Source organism: Periophthalmus magnuspinnatus, chromosome 14 (assembly GCF_009829125.3).
Source record: "Periophthalmus magnuspinnatus isolate fPerMag1 chromosome 14, fPerMag1.2.pri, whole genome shotgun sequence".
In the NCBI taxonomy this organism is placed as follows: domain Eukaryota; kingdom Metazoa; phylum Chordata; class Actinopteri; order Gobiiformes; family Gobiidae; genus Periophthalmus; species Periophthalmus magnuspinnatus.
The window spans coordinates 17,254,793-17,280,456 of record NC_047139.1 but is presented as its reverse complement, the minus strand read 5'-3'; positions in this window follow the sequence as shown (position 1 = coordinate 17,280,456).

The window sequence follows — 25,664 nt, the reverse complement described above, 5'->3', positions numbered from 1 at the left end:
TACAGGACCATTAACTCCAGGTTCTTTTAAGAATAACATCTATGACACATTTCAAAATGAGGAACAGGACTGGAGTCTGGAGTCAGCTGTGAACTCCCACATGTCAAACTAAAGAAAGGTTACGATTGTTGATGAGGAGATGAAAAGAAAAATACACAGCCATAGTGAGGTCCCAAACCACAGCTGTTTGGACTGAAGAGGAGCGAGCGGTGAAGGGAGGAAGAGCACGAGAGTCAGGGAGGAGAGAGAGAGAAACGAGGCGATGCTAGGACTAAATCACACATGGGAAAACCAATGATAAACTTGTCTTTTAAAGCAGCACTGACTGATGTGGCAAAATAAAATATAATTATGGTTTTCTCAGAGCCAGATCATCATCACGTTTTATGTGCATTTTAGATGCTTCTTCTGAAAGTTCACACCTCAATGTGATTGGTTAAATCTAGCTGTCACTCACTATCCAGTAGGAGGCACGGGTTAGAAAAGTGTTTGTTTGAGTAGACAACTGCAATTAATAGAGAAATAGTAATGAATCACATGATGGCAGTTTCATGATCACATATTGTCACCGGGATGGGATTACCATTTCAGTTTTATCTCTATATCTATCGCCCAATGGGTAGTTCAGTCATAGAGTGTATATATAAATGGACATTGCTAAGCTGCTATCTGCCGCTTTTCAAACAGGAAGTGATCATGGGCGCACTTCCGGCTTCATCAACTCTGGCTCCAATTCACTTTACATTGAAAAACTGTGGCCGCTCTCTCTGTAACTGCTGCTGTCAGACTCGTCATTTTGGTCTTAAAATGTTCATATTAACCCGCTCTACATGATCTTGGGTTTTTATTTCACTATTATGTCTGTAAATCAAGATATGAACATTAATAACAGATAAATCATGCGCCTTTTTCCCCCAAGGTCACTCTGCTAGCATCAGCAATAGGTCTGATTGCTGAGCGCTCACTCCCTGCTAAACAATCAGTGTGAGTGAGAAGGGGCATTACCTTCAACAGTCTTGCTCCAGATTGGCTCTTTGGTTGCTATGATACTTAAGGTCGGAATTCCAAACATGGAACTCTGCTCCAAATTAGCCCCTGTAACTGCTTTAGCCTTGATGAGCTTCATTTGACCGGAGCTGAACACTGTGGATGATGTCACATTCACTTAGTCCACTTCTTTATACAGGCTGTAAGTTAAATTGATATTGTACTAGATTTAGACCTTTTTCTACAATAGACTAAAAAACAAAACAAAAACATGAAATCGGGTCATGTCTCTGGTCTGTGTCAGTCCAAAGAAAATGAAAAATGAACCTCTGAATATTTTACTACATTAATGTGGTAACAGCTGACCGTAATAATAAGTAAATACGTATTTGTATATTGAGACAAATGGTGACTGAAGGCTCACTTTGGGCAACAGTGGCTCAGTTGGTAGAGTGTTTGTCCACTAACCTGAAAGTTGGTGGTTCAAATCCCGCTTTCAACATGAACATCATTGGTTGAACGGTCACATCCACTGTCCCATAGGTTGACAGTGCGATTCCAGCTCCCACGGACGAATGCTGTCATTGTGTCTTTGGGCAAGACACTTAACCCACCTCACCCCCAGTGTCTGTTACACTGGTGTAAGAATATGTGTGTGAATGTGTGAGTGGTTCCTTGAAGTAAAGCGCTTTGAGCCTTGAACGTGGAAAAGTGCTATATAACAACGTAACCATTTAATAGTAAACGAGTCTGGATTATTCTGATTGCTTTTATACTGGACTGACGTGTTTTAATGCATTTATTGACAGCACTTTGGTTCAGTTGTTCCTGCTGTAAAACACTCTGCACATAAAGTTTGATTGATTCATTCCTTGTTGCAGCCCAGTTTCCTCGTGTATTTGTTGAAGGCGATGGAGCAGCTCTTCACATTCACATAACTGCCTTGTTTGTGATGTTCCGCAGTATTTATGGCCTTTCCTCACTGTATATGAAACCTAACCGTCCGTCTGAAGCCCGGTGTATTCTTATGGGAGCAGCGCTCACTTGGATATGACAGGGGCACTCCACAAACACTGCGCCCGACTGGAGGACCTCTTGTGTGGGTGTCTGTGAGTGCCGTACACTGGGTGATGGATGCTCCGCTTCAGACCATGCAATGATACAATTATCCCCGTGCTCCATCTCTGTCAGCACCACGGCTCTCCACAAATACAACATAACTCAGAACCAAGCATCATTTCAATAAAACCAGTTTGTTTAGAGACAGGACCGGAGCCAGACAGATGAAACTGGACTGGACTCAAGACACAGTCAAACCAAACAGACAAGAAAATAAAAGGTAAAAGGCAAAAGAAATGTTTGGGGAACAAAAAGAGGTGGGCGATCATAGTCTGTATAAAGAAGTGGACTAAGTGAGTGTGACGTTAGCTGTAGTGTTCAGCTCCAGTCTCATCGGAGCTAACAGTTATATAGTTCCATATTTGGAGTGTCATAGCAACCAAAGATCCAATCAGGAGTGAGGCTGTGGAGGGTAATGCCCCTTACCGTCCGCACTACTGGTTTAGCAGGAAGACAGCACTTCGTAACTCAATCAAGTCAATCAAACCTTTTGTTAACGCTAGCAGGAGTAACGTCGGGGAAAGAAGGCGCCTGATTTGTCTGTTATAAAGGATCATATCTTGATTTACAGGCAGAAGAGTGAAATAAAAAACGCTAGGATCATGTAGAGCAGGTTAAAACGAACATTTTAAGACCAAAATGATGAGTCTGACAGCAGCAGTTACAGAGAAAAGAGCCACAGCTTTTCAATAGAAAGTGAATTAGCTATGTCCATTTATATACAGTCTGTGTGGGCAGTATGTTTTCTATACAATGGAAATGTTTAGTTTGAATTGTTAGGATTTTTTGTATTGTCCATGTCGTCTGATAAACATAATCGTGTCCATGTGAATGTGGTATATGGATAGAATCTGGAGCGTTAACAGCACAGAGTCGCTTTGAAATGTCCTACTTTATTCATGGAATGTGAATAATTAGGATGCTGGGAATGTGTTAGGAAAGTGAGGAATATCTTTGGATTGCTGCTAACTTTTTTAAAGTGAATTAGTTCTGTTTTTCATGTTGTTAAATAGTAAAAATTAGGTACAGAGCTCATTTAAACTGTGATATTCCCCAAACTAAAATAAATAAATCAAAAGTTTAAATCTGATCCATCTGACAAACGTCTCAATCAGCCAAAGACTCATAACTGACACATTATTTTGAGGACACATCAACTCAAGAAAATATGAAGTTTCATTTAAAGTTTCTATTTTCCTGGAACTCACTAATCGGCTTTGGCTTCATTAATCGTGAGGTAACCGTGGTGACGCCTGGTGCTAGCTCATAATTAACAGCAGGTTTCAGAGAGCAGGTTACAGGCAGCTAGCTCCTAAATGAGACGCAACACGGAAAAGAAATGAACAAAAGAGTGATAGAAAACAGGCCGCCTCAGCGGATTAGGCCTCAGCTCTGTGTGTTTATGTAACGTCCTGTGGTGAGGCTGTTGATTCTCACATTATATTTTTACACATGTCTTAAAATTAACTCATCCTCAGCTTTTCAAAGTATCAGATGAGATTTTTTTCTTTGGGTTTTGTTCATAGGTGTACGAGCTCCTCCTCGCAGCCCCGCTCTCCACTGAACACGCTGAATGCTCTGAACACAATGCACTGAGCGCACTGACCACTCTGAACACTCTGAACACTCTGAACACTCTGAACGCACTGAACACTCTGAACGCACTGAACACTCTGAACGCACTGGACACTCTGAACGCACTGAACACACTGAACACTCTGAACACACTGAACACTCTGAACACACTGAACACTCTGAACACACAGAACACTCTGCACTGAACACACTGAACACTCTGCACTCGACACAGTGAGCACTCTGAACATTCTGAACACTGAGCACTCTAAACACACTGAACACTCTGCACTGGACACACTGAACGCACTGGATGCCCTGAACGTTCTGAACGCACTGAGCACACTAAACACTCTGAAGACACTAAATGCACTGAACACAATGAACACAGTAAACTCACTGAGCACAGCCATCTGTTGCGTTGCTTTCATGGGAATTCATCAGATCTTTTCTGAGAAACAGCCTCACAGTGAGATTTCATCAGCTGTTTTGCTCATAACATCATAAACACCATGAGGCAGATTGTGAGAAAATAAACCCGTCTAAACCTGTGCTAATCTTGTATCTTAAAAATATAGTGGAGCATTTCTTGTATTATCACATGACATCACAAGATGGAACAAGTTTAAATATGCAGCGTTTGTGTTAAACATGTGTGAATGAAACAAAACACAACTCCAGGTCTGTTTGTGAAGAGAAAACATTATAATAATGCAATATAGGCCCTTTAAGGCTAAGTTACACTGAAGCACACTTTACCTATAGCCTAAACTGCCACAAATATAACACAGAAACTCAGGAGAATGACATCAGCTCTTTTCTGACAACAGCCATTTTAAAAAGTCTTATTTTTATGAGTAAGACACTTGACTTTAATGCATGCTCTCCCTGTGCAGGACGTGCACTTGCTCTCCTGCTTAATGGTTTCTATAGTAACTGAATCCACATAAAATAAAAAGAGGGATATAAAAAGTATTAATAGGCCGTAGAGGAACTGGCCCTAAACCGAGAGAAGTGATGAGGTTTGGGTTCATGACGCAGCGGCCTGTGCACAACGCTCTGGGCTCGGATATTATTTTTATTTATTTTTATTTTTTGCCTTAATCCTGTTTCAGGCCAGAACAGTGTTTGATTACAGTGATGTTATCAGCCAGTACTGCACTAAAGTGTTGACAAGATACTAAAACTTCAAACTCCATTTTGGTATTAAGGAACAGACTCGATACATGATACCGATTCTGATACCACAATGATAATAAAAACACCCTTTCTTTAGACAAAAGGATGTGATTTTCCACATTAAATGGTAGTACTTTCTTTTATATTCCCATGTTGAATGTGTAATCCCTCAGTCGTCCAGTAGGTTCATAGTGGTCCATGAGTGTGTACTAGTCTATGATATTCAAGTAAGGTTCATGTCTGTCAATGGGACGTTTTAGTACTGTAGTATTTATACCTGTGTAACATGAGTATCTAGTTTTGATGTTGTTTTTAGTATTGATTAGGATCAGATTTTTGATACTTCTGTCAGTGCTATAGTGATCTGTATGTGTGGTGAAAATACTGCAGTGACACTGTACCTGTTCAAGTTTGTGTCTGGTGAAAAAACACTTTAAGCACTCACTGTGTTTGCCCTGAGCATTAATCACATTTTAAACAAGATTTAGACATTTCTAATTGTCAACGATCAGATTGTTATTTGTTTTTAATAAGAAAACGAATAGAACAGTTATCGTCCTGCCACACCCTCTATATTTAAATATAGATTTAGATTTCAATGATAAAAAAGTCATGCATCTGTGTGTGTAGTACAGTGTGTGAGCCAGCACTGTTCACGATGAGGCGCCTTGTGTTCACGATGAGGCCCCTCGTGTTCTCGATGAGGCCCCTCGTGTTCTCGATGAGGCCCCTCGTGTTCTCGATGAGGCCCCTCGTGTTCTCGATGAGGCCCCTCGTGTTCTCGATGAGGCCCCTCGTGTTCTCGATGAGGCCCCTTGTGTTCAAAATCCACAAAGAAGTTTGGGCAAATGTGTCATTTTTCTGTCAAATATTGTGGTTTTAAATAAGATTAAGAAGTGATGTGTCATCTGAATACGGCTTTAAAATAAGACTAGACGTGTGTGTGAACTGTGACTGTGACCTGCCTCTGGTATTATAGAAAAAAGTGAATCACTTTATATCCTTGTTTAGGGGATTAATACTGTGTTTTATGTTGTATTAGTACAAAGTTTTTTTGTTTGTTTTATACATATATACATACATATATATCAACAAAACCGTTTTTTTCAATATTATTTAAACATATCTTCCACCTTGGACTGGTTTATTTCCATTATTATTATATATGTTTTTATTTTTTAAATGTTTATGAGATGAAACATGAAACACCTTTACATTATACATTTTTCATTGTAGCCTGAGGGAAGGACATTTTCTACATAATTAGCTGGTCAAACATTAAAGATGACCATTCTACAGTGTTTAGTGCAGGGTCGTATTTACAGGTCATTCTCAGCAGCATACAAAGTGCTTACATGTGCTAACAGCTAACAGCTAGCAGCTAAATGAATGCACATCTGGGTTCAGCCTAATTGGTTCTATTGGGGTCTCATTAGGAACTCTGCCCATGACTTGGATCAGAAACGTATTTCAGGGAAATATTCATTTCTTGAAATAAATGCTACAGATTCTTCATGAGAAACACGAGAGAGCACGTTAATGTGATTTTGCCTTAAAGAGGAAATAAAAACTAAATCCGCTTTTTATGAGCTACTAAACTGTGTCTATAGTGTTTTAAGAGCTTTGTCTTTTCCTAGTCACTTTTTGGCCAATTTAGCACAAGTTAGGTAATTTTCAGCTTTCTGTTCAAAAACGCCTAAATCTAAAGTGTGTGCTGCCCCCAGTGGCCTCCGCAATTTCAAGTAGTTAGTGACATCTCACAAGACTGCCCTGATAACAGCTTTACAGATTTACTTCTGGTTTTTTACATAGCTTTTCTACCAGAGGGTTCACCACATGCTTATCACCATGGAGATTTTTTTTTTCCTTTGCCTGAAATGTTCCACAATATGACATTAACATTATCTATGTAGCATGTGTTCAAGTATAGGTGTTTGAATTGGAAAAAAAACATGCATTCTTAGTGTGAGCTGGCACTCCTCTCCACAGTTCTGACCTGTAGCTAAATGTTTGTTTCCATAGAAATAAATAAGTTTAATGCCATTCTGTGGAACATTCCAAGCAAAGTACTAACATCTTCATGGAAAGAAACAGACAAAGTTCATAGTGCGTCGTTAAGGTCGTTCCCAAACTAGGATTTAGAATTTTTCGCTCAACACAAATCAAATATCATGTTCCATTTTGTCCCACAGTTTTGAAACTCTCCAAGTCATTTTTCTATCTGTGCACAAGTCAAAATGGCGTCTGTAAAACTTGCTCCACAAGGCTGTTCTGAAATCCCAAATTGATTCGATTTGTTGTAATCTGTTTGCCCTGAAAATCTGTCAGCTCCTGCGACGTCGCCTCAGAGAATGATTCTGATGTAAAACAAATTAATAACAAACACTATTATTCAGACACGGGACATGATCCCAAAAGCTTTGTGTAATATCCCCGCTAATATTTAACTTGTCAAATGGAAACACTTTTCCCCAGGAAGTAATGATAAGGTTTAAGTTGGCTTGAGGCGGTGGTGACATAAGAGAGCTGATGTATGGGATAACGCTTATATTAAATGAAGGCTTTTGTCTTTGTGAGTGACACAAATGAACGCACTGTTGGAACATGCTTCGCTGAGGGAGCAAACTGCCCGAATGCCAAGAAAAGTCTTGGAAAATCTTGGAAAAGACGTCAAACTTTTGCATAATGATTAAAAGCAGCTCGATACAAAGCAAACATAATGGACGTGTCAGATCTTTAAAGGCAGAGAGCTGCGGCTTTTTCAGTTTTGTCACAGCATAAGTATCAAAAAAAGTGTTGAGAAAGTGCTCATTATGTAATGGTGAGGTTTGGCTAACATAAAGGGCATAATCATAAAGACATTTACACAAGGGAAATAATCACAGTAATGTTTTATGTATATATATAAGCCTGTCTGCACTTCCGCAGCCTGGCAAACATGTTTTCAACGGCAAAATGTACAAAATGATTTCTGTTCAAAGTGGGACTAAAGTGATAGAAGAAAATGAATGGATGTCTGCTTTATCCGGGGCTGGGTCACGGGGGCAGCAGTCTAAGCAGGGACTCTTTGACTTCCCCAACCCCAGACATTTCCTCCAGCTTCTCCAGTGGGACCCGAGAGACATTGTCCCTCCAGAGTGTCCTGGGTCTTCCATGGGTTCCTCTCCTGGTGGAACATGAATACCTTTCCAGGGAGGCATCCAGGAGGCATCCTGATCAGATGCCCAAGCCACCTCAGCTGCTCCTCTCCACATGGAGGAGCAGGGGCTCTACTCGGAGCTGTTCCTGTGTGACTCAGCCCGTCATCCTCTGTAAGGGAGCACCCAGCCCCCAGCAGAGGGAACTCATTTAAACGCAGTGTAAGAGATGTACTGAAAAATAGATTAAATTGTAATTCTTTACTTTTTTTTTTTTTTTTTTTTTTTTTTTTTGGAGAGTGAAATTTAAAAAAACGAGTGTCTTCAACAGTAAACAAAACAGTTTTAAAAGTTGCAGACTGATTAAATGAAACTTGGTAGTAACATTTCCAAACGTCTGTGTTCAGTTTTAATGTTTATTTGTACTCACATTTAGGCAGATTTTTTTTTTTTTTTTATTAGATTTTTTTTTTCCAAATGAATCTTTTATTACATTTATTCTTACTTTTCTGGTGTATTTTATTCTCTTTGCCTGGAACCCACACCTCTTCACTACTCTTCATATTTAATACACAGATGTGAGTGTGCTCACTGATCCATCTCCCAGAGAGAGGGGCGGGACTGACAGGTGCATTAACCAATCACAGACATGCATGGTTTGTCCGCAACAAATATGGATGGAAGGAAAAAAGTACCACAGGCCTGAAAAACTGGAATCCTTGAGCAAAGCCTCACTGAAAAAAAAAAAGAAAAAAAAAAGACTGATTGGACGATCATGATTGGTTCTGTCAATCTGTGTAAAAAATCCAGAGAGATCATTGAGGCTCTGGCACAGCTCTGAAAGTGAAGAATCAGACATGAGTGACTTTGTAAACGGCTCTTGTAAATGGCTCTCATAAACGGCTCTTGTAAACGGCTCTTTACAGGGGCACAGGGGAGTGGCTCTGGGTTAAAGGGTCTCATGTTATGAGCACATGCTGAAAACGTGAGACCCTTTAAACAATAATTTAAGAGAGGGTGATATGGATGAAAAAAAGTATATAGTAATTTCCTCAAAGCTCTGATCTGATTTAATCTCATTCATAAATACTTCCTTGGCTCCTGTTGCCAATGGCTACAGTAAAATAAAAAAAATAAAAAATAAAAAGATTCATCATTCAACATTAGATTAAAAAAAAAAAAAAAAAGAAAAGAAAAAAAAAAAGATCACCATTCTCTTTGGACAAATCTGAAATCTCAGTTAAACCCCAGTGTTTCATTAAATATATTTGTGTTCAGACAAAGGTTTACAATAATAGTTTCTTCGCCCTCTGCTGGCAAACATGGGGACTGTGATAAAACAGGAATAAGGTTTATTTTGACGCTGATCAATAATTATAGGAATAATTATATATTTACTTTGAAGAAAATCCCACGGGCCTTGAAGCCAGTAAATCAAATTAATAATTAACTGAAGACAATTAATTATTTATTTAGTTACAAAAATAAATAAATACATAATAATAATAATAATAATAATACTAATAATAATAATAATAATAATAATAATAATAATAATAATAATAATAATAATAATAATAATAATAATAATAATAATAATAAATAAATAAATAAATAAATAAAATACATGAATTAAAAAATAAATAAATAAACAACTGATACAGTTTACATCTCTAAAAGTTTTGTAAAAGGGAACTCCCCAGAAACGATGATCAATGATGAGTTTGTTTTAGAGCGGAGGTCTGCAGCGATCCTTGTTTAGTAAAATATGTGGTTTGGAGCAGAGACACAGAGAAAGTATTTAATATTCACTGGCCTTTTTACCATCTCCACAACAAATGTATTAATAAAAAACTGAATCAGACTGGAAACATAGTCCTTGGATGACGTTGTGTATATACAGCTGTACTTGGATGACATCACACACACAGAGCTGTACTTCATTGGATTGTGAGGTAGAGAATACTCCGATCTGATTGACTCTTTGCCCATAATCTTAATGTGTATTTTATGAAGCAGAAGATTTATATTTGAAATCTCCGGTAATGATCCGACTCAAGGACCTGCACAGCGGTGAGTCCCAAGGTTAAGACAGAGTTAAAATATGGAAATCATTTTAATAAACTCCAATAAACAAATGTGAATGGCTCTGTCTGACTTGGCCTTGGTTCCGCCCCTAATCTGTAAACAGGGCCAGGACCGTACCACAACTGTTTTGAATGTATGCTGATCTCATCTGTGTTCTCAATACTACTGAGTGATATTAAAGATGCACCGAGTAACTTTTCGGGTGAAGGGTTCAACATCTGCTGGTCTCTATGGAAATGTTATTGTTTTGTGGAGTGGCCCCGCTCGCATAAGTCTCGCTCACATAGGTCCCGCACGCATAGGCCCCGCTCGCATAGGCCCCGCTCGCATAGGCCCCGCACGCATAGGCCCCGCTCACATAGGCCCCGCTCACAAAAGTCCCGCTCACAAAAGTCCCGCTCACATAGGTCCCGCTCACATAGGTCCCGCTCACATAGGCCCCGCTCACAAAAGTCTCGCTCACATAGGCCCCGGTCACATAAGCCCCGCTCACATAGGCCCCGCTCACATAAATCTCGCTCACATAAGTCCCGCTCACATAGGCCCCGCTCACATAGGCCCCGCTCACATAAGTCTCGCTCACATAAGTCCCGCTCACATAGGCCACGCTCACATAGGCCCCGCTCACATAAATCTCGCTCACATAGGCCCCGCTCACATAAGTCTCGCTCACATAGGTCCCGCTCACATAGGCCCCGCTCACATAAGTCTCGCTCACATAGGTCCCGCTCACATAGGCCCCGCTCACATAAGTCTCGCTCACATAGGCCCCGCTCACATAAGTCTCGCTCACATAGGCCCCGCTCACATAGGCCCGGCTCACATAAGTCTCGCTCACATAAGCCCCACTCACATAGGCCCCTCTCACATAAGTCTTGCTCACATAGACCCCGCTCACATAAGTCTCGTCACATAGGCCCCGCTCACATAAGTCCCGCTCACATAAGCCCCGCTCACATAAGTCTCGCTCACATAGCTCACATAAGTCTCGCTCAAATAGGCCCCGTTCACATGAGTCTCGCTCACATAGGCCCCTCTCACATAGGCCCCACTCACATAAGTCTCGCTCACATAAGCCCCGCTCACATAAGTCTTGCTCACATAGACCCCGCTCACATAAGTCTCGCTCAGATAGGCCCCACTCACATAAGTCCCGCTAACATAAGTCTCGCTCACATAGCTCACATAAGTCTCGCTCAAATAGGCCCCGTTCACATAAGTCTCGCTCACATAGGCCCCTCTCACATAGGCCCCACTCACATAAGTCTCGCTCACATAACCCCCGCTCACATAAGTCTTGCTCACATAAGTCTCGCTCACATAAGTCTCGCTCACATAAGCCCCGCTCACATAAGTCTCGCTCACATAAGTCCCGCTCACATAAGCCCCGCTCACATAGGCCCCGCTCACATAAGTCTCGCTCACATAAGTCTCGCTCACATAAGTCTCGCTCACATAGGTTCCGCTCACATAAGCCCCGCTCACATAGGCCCCGCTCACATAAGTCTCGCTCACATAAGTCTTGCTCACATAAGTCTCGCTCACATAGGCTCCGCTCACATAAGTCTTGCTCACATAAGTCTCGCTCACATAGACCCCGCTCACATAAGTCTCGCTCACATAGGCCCCGCTCACATAAGTCTCGCTCACATAGGCCCCGCTCACATAAGTCTCGCTCACATAAGCCCCGCTCACATAAGCCCCGCTCACATAAGTCTCGCTCACATAAGTCTCGCTCACATAAGTCTCGCTCACATAAGTCTCGCTCATGTTCTCTGTATAATAAACACCTGAACTTAAATAAATACTAGGGGCATATGTGGAAGCTTCTAGACAAAGCTCCATGGAGACAAGCCTCTGTCTCAAAACAGCATGCAATTCACAATCTTTATGACTTTTTCAATATTTTATGCACAAAAGTATTGAGAAAATGATATTGTAGTGATGCCCTTTTATTCACAGGTATCTTTTGTGGTCTGATGGTGCCTCCAGTTTGGGCAATAAGGAGTGGACAAACGTCATTATCAAAGCCTCGTCTGATCTCTGAAGTTGAGCAGAGCTGGGCCTGTAAAGTGCCTACGTTCTGACTATATTGGGAATTGACAACAAGGAGATATATTTTATGGGTTTTAGTGAAATACATTTATTTTTAAAAGTGTAAAAATAAAAAAAATAAAGTATTTGAAGCTCTAGCCTCATCTGTGTTGAGTGAGACTGAGAGGTAAAGGACACATACTTTGTAAAGCCCAGTTTAAGTCTAGTCCGTTTGTATTATCAGGTCGCAATAGGTTTGTGATCAATGGCCTTTGAAAATAAATGCAGATTTTGCGTGTTCTCTGCTCTGAACAATCGCCTACTTTACTCCAGGAAGCACTTTTCTACTTTAAAGTCTGGGCTAAATCTTAAATAGACAAAGAAAAAAGCAGCGTAAGGTTCAAGAGATAAGAAAAACACATAATCAATTTGTTAATGCTGCCGAAGTGGAGCCAGAGCCATGCATCAGGCCAGCTCTGTGTTTACCGCTACATCACCAGAGAGGCAGCGGGCGAGGGGAGATAGGACCAGAAAAATGGAACAAAACAGGAAAAACGAAAGAAGTATTTACACAGGGGATCTATACAGACCTACATCTGCTGTTCTGTTTATGAGACTCTTCCACAAAGAGCATGGTAAACAGGAACAGAAACGGCCCCACCTGATCCAGGACTAGGGCTGTCAAAAGAATGAAAAATCAGACACTCTAGTATCGAAAGTAGATACTCATTTTTCACAGGTATCAATACTACACATAGACTAGTATACACCCATGGACCTCTATGGAACCTACTAGACACAGAGAGATTACACAGATATAAGGACACATGGGAATAGAAAAAGAAAATACTACCATGTAATGTGGAAAATTACACTATATTGTCTAAAGAAAGTGTTTTATCATCACATGGTATCGAAATAAGGATCAGGTTAAAGTCTATTCATGAATATTGAGATTGAAATTTCAGTGTCACTTAATTCAGTGATTTCCCAGTTCAAAAAGTGGTTTTCTCTAACAATGTCTCGATAAAGATGCACTGTGTAACTTTTCTGGAAGCAGAGTCACGTGTCGATCATGTTTGGATTTCTCTCAAATGATAATGGTAAACGGTCACATTTCTATAAAGCGCTTTTCCACCTTCAAGGCTCAAAGCGCTTTACGTCAAGGAACCACTCACCCATTCACACACACATTCATACACCAGTGTACACAGACACTGAGGGCCAGGTGGGTTAAGTGTCTTGCCCAAGGACACAACAACAGCATTCATCTGTGGAAGCTAGAATCGCACCAACGACCTGCTCCTGATTACAAGTAGAGAAGGAACATATCAAAACATGGATAATACGACAATCATTTTGGAGATTAGCAAAATGTTCGTTTGAAATAAAGACTAAAAAAAGTGACAGTTATCATTCAAATAAAAGTGTAATTTCTCTCTCTCTCTCTCACACACACACACACACACACACAAAAAAAGTCTGAAGTCCAAAATCACATGTAATGGAATATTTTAGCACATTTTTGAGTGAAAATTGTCTAAAGTGGTCATGCAAAAAACTAACATACAAATCAACAAATCAACATTTCTGTCCATATCGCCCACTCCAGATCAAACGTGGGCACAAACATTTCAAACTCAACCCAATTTATACCACAACATCAAGAGCTTTGTTAAAAATACCATTGGCATCGTCTGCTCCAGCACGAGAACATTTGGCTGTTGCGAGAGAGCGAAACTGTACAAAATGACAGAGAGCTGGTGAAGCGCAGAGGGTTTATTTACAGGGCAGATTTACGGAGCGCAGTGCCGAGTGTGGCAGCATTTCTGTGCCATGGGAGTCCAAAGGAGCCACATCATTTCAGGCGTGAGTGCCCGCTGTGCCGTGGAGAGCTATGTCGATAAAAAAAAAAAGAATGAAAAAATAAAAAAAACGTACCTCCGCAGAATGCCAACCTGAAGCCTGACCTTTTAGACTGGCCAGAGAAGTAATGTTTGCTCTCTGCGCCAAAGGAGAGGCCCTGAGGGACGAGAGCGATATGGGCTCATGGGATGGATTTAAGGGAGTTTATGGAGTGGCAGAAGGGGAGTAAAAGACAAAAAAATATATATACTGAAACCCAGATAATAAACCAAACTACAACTATGGTAACAAAAGGTGATTTTCATTCAAACAAGTCATCAGTGTTTCTTACATTGAGTTAACCATAACCATTTGTCTAATTTTAACCTATTTCAACCACAAACATGTTTATATAAATGGACATTGCTAACCTGCGAGCTGCCACGTTCCAAATAGGAAGTGATCATGGGCGCGCTTCCGGCTCCATCAATTCTGGCTCCAATTCACTTTGCATTGAAAAAACTGTGGCCCCTCTCGCTGTAACTGCTACTGTCAGACTCGTCATTTTGGTCTTAAAATGTTCATATTAACCTGCTCTACATGATCCTGGTGTTTGTATTTCACTATTGTGTCTGGAACTCAAGATATGAACATTAATAATAGACAAATCGATCGTTTCTTTCCCTCAGGTCGCTCCAGTTAGCGTTAGTAACAGGTTTGACTGACAGTGTTGCCGCTTCATGCTAAACCAGTGGTGCGGGCGGGAAGAGGTGTTGCCTTCAACAGCCTGGCTCCTGATTGGTTCTTTGGTTGCTATGATACTTGCAGTCGGAATTCCAAATATGGAATTCTGCTCCAAATTGGTCCCTATATCCTTATCTATATGGAAACCTTACTGCTTTGCCTGGAATATCACGGTATGGAGTCAAACTTATCTATATCCATGGAAATAAGCAGGTGGCCCCATCACGCCAAGTTACAATTCAGATCTATGGGGAGGCAAGCCTAGTACCGAGTAAACAGACAGTGGACATACATTTGAATTATATTTTCTAACACTGGAGTGAGGCTCTAGTCCCTCTGCGCCTCACATGCATCGCAAATCCACACGATTCCGGCTCCAGCCACAAAAGTTTGTCCAAAAACATGAGTCTCAGAGGAGCGCGGGGAATTCTGAAAAATGTCCCAAAAGTAAATGACAAGTTTAAAATGGAGGAATACTTGAAATTAAATATTTATAGATAAATACATAAATACAGAAACAGACCTAAGCGATTCTGGTGTGAGACAAAAATGCTGCTTTGGAATGACACTTTGAATCATGGGGAAATCTAAAAATGTTTCAAGAATGATAAAGGCCTAGAGGCGCAGACAGGAGCTGTGTCTCTGTATTATTTATACAGAGGGACACCAGCCTGCGCCCCACTACCTCTGTCTAATGATCGTCATATCAGATGTGTTTTTTTTCAGTGACGCGTATAAAACGAAGGAGCACACTGGTCATCATTTATCACGATTATTCTTATGTAAACTTTCTGCAGACTTGTATTGCCTTTAAGATGTAAGTAAGTCACCTGTATCTTCTGAAAGGTCACGCTTCACTGTGATTGGTTAAAACTACCCGTCACTCACTCAGCCAGCATGACCCCCGCCCTAGAGAAAACAAAACGTCTTCCTTTATTAATTCTCATGTCACATTTGAAGTCCTCCAGCCCCTCGTCCTGATCAAATCCAGCGAAACCGCACCGGGACAGAATCACCTCCACACTTGGCACGATTAGTTCCACCTGCACCTGACAGTCAAGATGGCCGCCGCAGAGCCGTGTTAATGTGAGGTGGCAGAGGGGGGGCTCCGGGTTGATGGATGCTCAGATTTGGATGATAATGAGGGCAGCCGAGGCTCGTAATCGTCCCTAGGCTCTGAGGAACATGAGGAACATCGGGGCGGACATGTTTTCTGCTCCAGCCACTTTGTCATTAGCAGTCAGACAAAGTCAAAAACAGGCCAACAACAAGCATCCGGGGTTTAAAAGACAGTCAAGTGTGTTTGACAAGTGCGACTCATTTAACTAAAACATAACTTACCTACAATTACGCAATTTTTTGTTTTTTATTTAATTGAATAATTTTACTTCCTCATGTAATGTACACACAGGTCATTTCATAACCGTTACCTAGCAACCAGGGCCAGTTTATGCAATGAATAGTTACCATTTGACAAATAAAAGTTTATGAAAGAGGATGTTTTTGGAGGCGAGCGACGTGCAGAGAGACTGGAGTGCGCAAAACCTGAAAATAAGATGCTTTGACTAAACTGTCTTGTTGTATTACTGTTGCACTTTCGTCTGCTGGTCCGTGTTTTCAAATGGGTTTTGTGGTGAATAAACGACGAGGACAAGAAATGGGACAGATAGAATACATCATAGAGTATAACAGACAGACAGAATACTGATGATATCACAGTGTACAGTGACTCTTTTCTAGTATAATTATTTACAGCAGTTGCTCTAACCGTGCTGCTACTGTGCAAGAAATTTAACAGGTTTTGCTTATACTAGAGGGCATGCATTTTACAGTTCTACAGTAAGCCATTTTGTAGTAGTAGCAGTGGTAGCAAAGGTGGTAGTAGCAGTATACTCAGCATTACCCACAGTCTAAGTGACAATAATTGCACGTTGACAGCCTTCAGTGATTTGAACATTTGTGTTTCTTTCACTGCTCCTTCAGATATGACTTAGTTTTTCTCATTATTGTGGTCCATCCTTTGAAAAATACCAGATTTGTGGGGCTATTACAGAGACTGTGCTGGGGGCATTACAGAGAGGAGGGGCGTGTAGCTCGCTCACTTCTCCCCTGTTCTCAATCCAAACACGGCGAAATGGAAGACTCCGGATCAAGATGATAATCCAGCTTTTCCTTCCCCATTCAAACCTGCGGAGCCTGGACCACAGCCGAGCCCAAGCCAGCGCCAACACTCCCACTTCAACCTGTTCTTCAAAGACCACGTTATCATGTCACTTTTGGACAATAAAATACGAACGCCTTCAGATCACGACAAACCCGAATCTGGACTTCATCGACTTTACTTTTCGTGACCTGTGCTCCTTTAGTGCAGTGGTTTTGTACACTGGACACTGGGTTAATTCAAATGGCAGAGCTGCTACTGTGCTGGAGGAAAGCGCATTGTTCTGGTCTTGGTTCTCCTGCTTCAGTGATCTCGGAGGATAAGATTATGTTAATGCGCAAGTCGTTAAACTTTTGTATTTTGCAGGAAGAAGCCCAAAATCAAGCTAAAAAAAAAGACACTCCAGCTAATGACTGCCATGCTAAAGTACAACGCCTCGGTCAACAGATTAAACTTGTGCAAGGACGTAACCACAGACCAGCGTACGGTTTTATTACAAACAGGAAATTCCAGTCTGCAAATCCGGTTTGTAAAGTGTTTTTAATTGTGAAGGAAGAGATTTCAGACCAGGCAGAGACGAAACAAGTCTTTATCTGATTAGAAGAGTGAAGGGAAAGACAGCAGACAGACGCATCTGCCTCCCTCACTAAGGAGCTTTTCCTGTATATAAACACTGACAAGGAACTATCTATAGAAACTTTGACGTACATGGACTTGAACTAATTTTACATACTGTACATACAAAGTCGTAAATGCATGTATGTCACTGAAAAGACCGGTTATAGAAGCCTATAGTCACAGGTATATGGAGAGATGCAGCTTGTAATTGAAGAGGCTGGTTGCAGTGGAAACAGCTTAAAATATGTATGTATCATTTGTACTCGATAAACAAGTTATTCTCAGTGTCGATAATAAACTGTAATTAACACAAGTTTAACTAGCATAGAGATTAGATTATAACAAAAATCATGCTTTTGCGCTCACTGACATGGAGACCGGGTGCACAGGGACGTTCTGTGTAGACGATGGCAGGGCCTCGACCAGCAGGACGGGGCTTAGCTACGACACTGCGATGTCTCTCTGGTTTCTGGGTTTCTTAGACAAATATTTCACCAGTCTGCACATTTTCAGAGATCTGTTGGCTCGTGAAACTGACATGTGTGGTATCGTTCACACAGACAGAACTGGATTTCCCCAAACAGCTGCAGTGTAGTGATTTGCGTGGAAGTGTGCACTGGATCAAAGACACGGGACTACGTTTTGTCAAATTGAAAGATTCACGGGTTTTGTGCTCCAGTTTTCACTCAGTTCCAAGTGGGGAGACAGTGCCAAAAAGAGTTAGAGACCAGGATTCTCAGAAAACGGTGGATATTCCTCTACCAGAGGCTGTTTAAAGACTACTGTCTACTCAAGCGGTTTTTAAATGACTTGTTGGAGGACATTTTGGGGCAGTTTACAGTTCGGCACAAAACAAAAACGTGCAGTTTGTTCACATCCTGGTCATCGTGTGTAATTGTGAAGGAAGAGATCGCAGACCAGGTAGAGAAATGAAAGAAGTTTATTTGATCAGATGAATGAAGTTACAGACAGCAGGCACATGCGTTGTGTTTCAAGGGAGTTTTCCAGCACTTAAAGCTCCAGAAAGGTACTATCGATCTACAGTATATAAGGACTTAACTCATTTTACATACTGTCCGTACAAGGTCACAAATGGATGTATCATTAGCTGTTCACAGAGAGGTAAAATACTTCACTAACAGATGCTCGCAGTCACTAAAAAGATGTATTACAAGACCTCTCGTCAACCTGAAAAAGAATACCAGTATCATTTGACCGAAGCAGCTGGTTCTAGTGGAGACATCTTAAAATAATTATGTGCCACATTCTTACAGAGAAACAAATTCACCTCAATGCTAGTAAAGTAAAAATCATGCTTTCATCGTGGTGCTTTAGTCTTGTACAGCGCAGAAAACTCAGAAGAGAATATGACAAACTTCAGAGAGGCACTAATACCACAACTGGCCAAAAATGAAAGTTCAACCACAAGCCCTGACCTCTGCTCCAACCAAAACAACCAAAGCACGTAAACTGTGGTGTTTCCCTGAAGGTGGAGCCACGAAGTCATGTCCACAGTGTAACAGAAGACAGCTGAGGGTTAAGGCTGGAGATGGACCCATATGTCAGGTCAATATCTGCACTTTTTAACACATCAGCTATTGGTCTTGAGTCTCCAGCAGAGTCTATTGTTGTTTTATCCGACCTGCTGTTTAAAGAGTGCACATAAAGCTCAATTTGAACACTTTAGTTTGAACAGATAACTACACAAACCTAGACAGAACTGGGCTATATTGACAAAAATGAACATCTTTGATACATTTTTATTTGGACACTGTTGTCAGAAATGTTATAAAACATGCCTGTAAAGGTCTTGGTTGAGGTTCAAAATTAACCACAAAAGTGCATTAATATCACTACATGTTAACTTTATTTCTTTGCTGTTTTTAGATCAGCTTTTTTTGATAAACTCAGACTTTTCATATCTCCTGAGCCCGTGCTTCCTAATGTATTATGGGATTGTTCAGTCCACATCAGGGTTTCAGTTTGTGCAAGATTTATTTGTTTGTTTCTTAGAGGCGATAGTGACATTACGAAAATAAAAAAAATAAAAAAAAATCTTCCTTAAATGAACCTGTTGAGTAAATATTACATCTTAACTGAGTGCTGGTTTATGGGAGTGTATGGGCTCATATTAAATTGAACGCATACACTGGGAAGGATGTTTTATAAGTGTTTTCAAATTCATTGTGCCAAATTGTCTTATCAAACACATAACCTGCCAAAGCACCTGCCAAAACATATGCCCTGTTCGTATTCTCAAACTGTATTAGCTAAACCGTGTAGTGAGAAGCAAAATCTCCCAAAAAAAGATCTTAAAACGTACGAGAATATACAACAAAGTGCAGATCACGCTTGTCACCGTGATCACTATATCCACTTATAGTTCAGTAAATACAAACTGGAACTATTTATTTTGGGCTCATTATTTATCATTTGCATAATTTCTTTACAAAACTGTGGAGATTTTTGCCATTTTTATGTAATAGGGTAAGATTTGAGCTGTAGAAGGAGGAATTTATAACTTGTATGGCTGATAATTAGTTCATCCTATTATTTTTTGTTGCAGCTCAATCCTCTTAATGATGCAATCTATTTAAAAATGGTTTCCTCAAATTCTCCTGCTTTGTGTGACTGGTATAAAGTAGTTTCAGTATTATCGTTGATCACAGTGCACAGTGTTTCTCGGTAGCGACATATCGTGCTTCAAAATGTGTGATCGTGACAGGTCTACTGCAGATAATACTAAATGTTTAAACATATTACATAAAAGCGGTGCACTGTTGACTTTCAGACACAGTTGGGGATGGTTAAAAGTGACAGGAGGGTTTAGGCTCATGCCCGACTGAAGAGTTTGACAGTTCGCGTCCAGCAAAGGCTTGACTCTCCACATCTGTAGACTTTAATTTTATGAAACCGTGATTAAAGATGTAACATTCACACATATCCCAACAGCAAGTCCGACTAAAGATGGGAATATATCTACATGTACAGAGACAAAAACATTACAGTCCGCTGACATTTCAGTCTGCACGTGTTTGAGTTTTATTGCCCTCTAAAGATCGTCTATTTCTTACCAGTTCTTATATTCGAGTGCAAAGTCTAGTTTTCAATTGTTTTATCGTCTCTGCATTTAACCCAGCAGCACTGACTCATCTCCACATCTAGATCGAGAAAACAGCGAGAATATAATGTGTATTTTGAGGCTCGTGCCAGACAGACACGGGAAGAACATTCAATCACATGATCAGAACCTGAAAAGTTACATAGTGTCCGATGAGTTAAAGACACACGTCCTTGAGGAATAACTAATCACTCAAACTCATGCCTAAATTGATTCCTGTTGTTCTTTGGATAAAATGACTTTCCGAGCAGCTTTCCTGATGAGAGCCAAAGAGCCAGAGTGTGTAACAGACCTCACACTCAGCACAGGCCTGTTCTGGCTCATAATTCATGTAAATACGCTTTGGGACAACCTCAGCTCTTGCTCCCTGCTCTCTCCCCGCTCACCCCCCCTCATTTGCTTCTCGTTTTCTCCCCTCTCGCTCTTCGTTCTCTCCCTGCTCTCTTCCCTTCTCGCTCTCTCCTTGCTCCCCCCCCCCCCGCGCTCCCTCCAGCCATCCCCCGACACTGACTTTGGTTCTGACTTTGCCCCTCGTATCTCATTACCTTCAGATGAATTAGATGTTGTTGTATGATTTTGTTTTCTCTATTTGTCTGCAGTTGCGTCGTTTATAAAGCCAGCACAGGGGGCGCCGCTGTGTTGTGAATGGTGAAATTGTTGGAATTAGGAAGCAAAGTGGACCGAGAGCTCGAGAAAGACGACAGTTAAGTGGTTGTGCAGGGGAAGGAAGGTTAAAAAAAGAAACTATTTGAGGCAGAATAGATGTGAGACTGGTGCGGTCCTACCTGCAAATGAAAGGCTCTGTGGTCACAATATAACTCCTCTGCTCTTCACGACCATGTCCACTCCGGAGCTTGCAGATCCTGGGCACAAACAGAGAGAAGCTGGTGAAATACGGATGCTTTGCGGTGACATTGCGCTGGGGGGGTTCTACATGCATGCCTATAGCGGAATGTTCAACAGTTACTACGAAGCAAACACTGCCAAAAAAAGTTTTAAGATCATCGGAAAACTCGAGAAAAAAGACAATGGATTTAAAGAGCATATTTTGAGGAGCCTGTGATCAATCCGAGTGTTCATGGTGCTGTTTAGGAGTTTGATTTTCAACAAAAAGGTGTGAGTGGCTAACTGAAAAACTGTTGGATAGCACTAGCTAGGGTGTGACTGTAATGTTAACTGAGAGGGACTGGTTTAGATAAGTAGTTTTCACTGGTTGTAGCTGAGATAAGTAGTTTTCATAGTTTTCTGGTCAGATTGTGTTAAAATAAAGCTCAGATTAAAGTCCAACAAGCCTCAGACAGAGCAGTGCCTACAGTTAGCATCACACTTCTAAGGAATGTTGATGCCATCTGCTGCAAATCACACTTGTTCTTCAAACTGTTCTGTTCAGATCTTTTAACCATAGTTGTTTCTTCACATTGAGCCTCTGAAGTTGTATTTGGAGTGATTCATGTTTGAATTGTTTTGTGGATTTGTTTCTTTTTTTAAGTAATTTTAGATGAACATTGTGATTTAAAATGTGCAAATAACAACATAAAGATGCACAGGAGTCAGAGATTATAACTACAGAGACACACAAGAACAATAGGGCTGATTTAAAGTTAACTGGACAGGACGTTGCGATTTATGTTTTAATAAAAAAAGATTCTGTTCACATTTAAACATGTCCAGGGGCTTTAACATTTAGAGGAGACTGAAATATGAACCGATAAACTCACAGAAGAATCACACACGCTTCAGAAAGTTTTTACAGAGTATAAACCACAGGCTGAGCAGTTTTTCAGAGAATGCTTTTGGTTTTCAAAGGGCTTAAATAATTGCTGTCTGTGCTAATTGTGACCATTCAAACCGCACGTTACATTTGATTGTGGTTAATTTCTGAGCCATAGAACTGGATATAATTAAAATCTCTTTGTGAGTTCTAACAGAAGACCAGTCGCACGATAAAAAACAGAAGTGATTTTTCAAACAAAGTGATTTTTTTGTGGTTATGGTTAAATTTGTGATAAATGTTTAAAAGTAGAATTGAGTGCACACTGTAGATGTTTGAGAAAAGACTGAAATATGAACTGATGCAAGAATCTTATAAATTTGTCCACGTTTGCTAAGTGTCCACACCGCTAATTTGGTAAAGAGTGGGCGCTTAGCAACATTGTCAATCAAACCTGTTGTTAACAATAGCGGGACTGACTTTGAGGACTTGAAGGCACCTGATTTGTCTGTTTTTAACATTCATATCTTGATTTACGGACACAAAAACCGAAATAAAACCCCAGGATCAAGTAGAGCGGGTTAACACAAACATTTTAAAACCAAAATGACGAGTCTGACAGCAGCAGTTACAGAGAGAGATCTTTTCCAGTGCGACGGCTCCATTCTCTGCCAGATAAATGCCACAGTAAAAAAAGTATAAATACTGAATGATAAGGAGGCATCTTTAAAACAGTCCAAAAGTCCAACAGAGCAAAGCTGACCTAAAATATCTGAATCCAAACTCGCCCAAACTGAACAAAGATTCATTTCCTTCACAGATATTCCAGTATTTTCCGTGTGGGCGTCAGGGAGAAAAACAGCCGTCACCAAACTGCAGGTCGGAGCAGAGATCATTGTCACGTCTGCTGCAAAGGAGGAAATTGAAATTCTTGGAAACTTAGTGATAATACAGTGATGGAAAAGTCTCATTCATGGAGAGGAAGAGAGACGGAGGAGCAGAGACAGAGGAGCAAAGAGGGAGGAGCAGAGACGGAGGAGCAGAGACGGAGGAGCAGAGACGGAGGAGCAAAGAGGGAGGAGCAAAGAGGGAGGAGCAGAGACGGAGGAGCAAAGAGGGAGGAGCAAAGAGGGAGGCAGAGACAGAGGAGCAAAGAGGGAGGAGCAGAGACGGAGGAGCAGAGACAGAGGAGCAGAGACGGAGGAGCAAAGAGGGAGGAGCAGAGACGGAGGAGCAGAGACGGAGGAGCAGAGACGGAGGAGCAGAGAGGGAGGAGCAAAGAGGGAGGAGCAAAGAGGGAGGAGCAGAGACAGAGTAGTACAGACAGATGCAGAGCAGAGGAGCAGAGCCAAAAGAGAAGAGCCAGAGGAGACGAGCCAAGGAGCAGAGCCAGAGGAGCAGAGCCAGAGGAGCAGAGCCAGAGGAGCAGAGCCAGAGGATCAGAGACAGAGGAGCAGGGACAGAGGATCAGAGACAGAGGAGCAGAGACAGAGGAGCAGAGACAGAGGAGCAGAGCCAGAGGAGCAGAGCCAGAGGAGCAGAGCCAGAGGAGCAGAGACAGAGGAGCAGAGACAGAGGAGCAGAGACAGAGGAGAAGAGCCAGAGGAGCAGAGACAGAGGAGCAGAGCTAAGGCAGCACAGGCGACGTCACGGACACACAGAGCGCTCCTGGACACATGGAGCGGGAATGGGAAAGTGATGAATGGGAAACGCAGAAAGAGGACGTGGAGGTAGTTGTTGAGATGATGAATACAGTGTAAGATCTGAGGAACGTGGGCAGAAACGACGGTCCTTAGGTGAACCAGGAGCTAGGAAATATATCAACTCTGATGTTTGGAGTCGATATGGTAGAAATAGAGTCTACTTTGATCTTATCGTGTATTATCACTATAGCAACATATGTTACTGTGTAAACATGTGTAGTTTGCTTCTCCTTTAGGCTGATGTCAAAAATCATGTACTAATGATAATCATGGGCGACAGTGGCTCAGTTGGTAGAGCGTTTGTCCACTGAGCCGAAGGTTGGTGTTTCAAATCCCGCTCTCAAGAAAAACATAATTGGTAGAGAGGTTGGCGGTGCGATTCCAGCTCCCACTGATGAATACTGTTGTTGTGTCCTTTGGCAAGACACTTAACCCACCAAAAATCACTAGTATTGACACTCATTTGAGCAGGTATCGATACTAGCTACCTTCTGTTTGGGGCAAATACCAACTAAATAATCTGTTCACTATGAGTTAATTCAATTTAAACCCTCTGATACCATAGTGCATCAATTTACCAAGAAGAGTTTCATGATCTATAGTATCAAATGATGGATATGTGTGTGTGTATTATACATATATTATACATATATTTATATATGTGTGCAGCTGCATGTATATATGTATGCTATGCATGTGTCATATATAGATATTATATGTTGTATAGGTCATATATAATGTATAGGTTGTGTTGGTGTGTGCTATATGTATGTATATGTATGTGTGTATATATGTGGATAGATATGTAGATATATGGATATATTGTGTATGTATGTGTGTATGTATGTATGTATATATGTATGTGTATATATATATATATATGTATATATATATGTATATATATATATGTATATATGTATATATATTTATATTTATATATATTTATGTGTGTGTAGGGCAAAGTAAAGAAAAGGAATACTTGCCAAGCCATCATTGGGTGTTGCGCACAGGGTGATGGACCCCATTACATAAGCTTTACAGCTTCTTGGGGGTTCCATGTTTTTCACAGGGTCAATTGGGAATAGGTGAACGATAGACACTTCCATATGTAGCATATAAACGCAGAATTGTAGATAGTATGTTGCTACGTGTGTGTATGTGTGTATGTGCCTTACTAAACTTTGACCATTGTGAAAAATAAAAATTGAATTGAATTGAATTGAATTGAATTGAAAAGTAAACCAATCTCATACAGCAGTGGTCCTTTTCTATTTCTTTTTCAAATTGGATGATCTGAGGAGGAGGATTTCTCTGGAGTTTCAGGACTGGACAGTTTAATCTGCCCTTTCACTTATGAAGACGTCGGTTGCTGCTCATCTGTACACAGGGTCATTTTGGCACAAGCTCTTAAAATAACTGGAGTCATGCTCCGTTTCAGTCAATGAATCAATGCAGAGCTCATTTTTGGTCGAGTAAGAGCTTATTTTGTTACTAACATTTCAAACTTGAATTTGATATTAAGGAATAGACTCAAAACTTAATACCACTATGATAATAAAACACACTTTCTTTAGACAATAGAATGTGATTTTCCACATTAAATGGTAGTACTTTTATATTCCCATGTGGCCTTATATTTGTG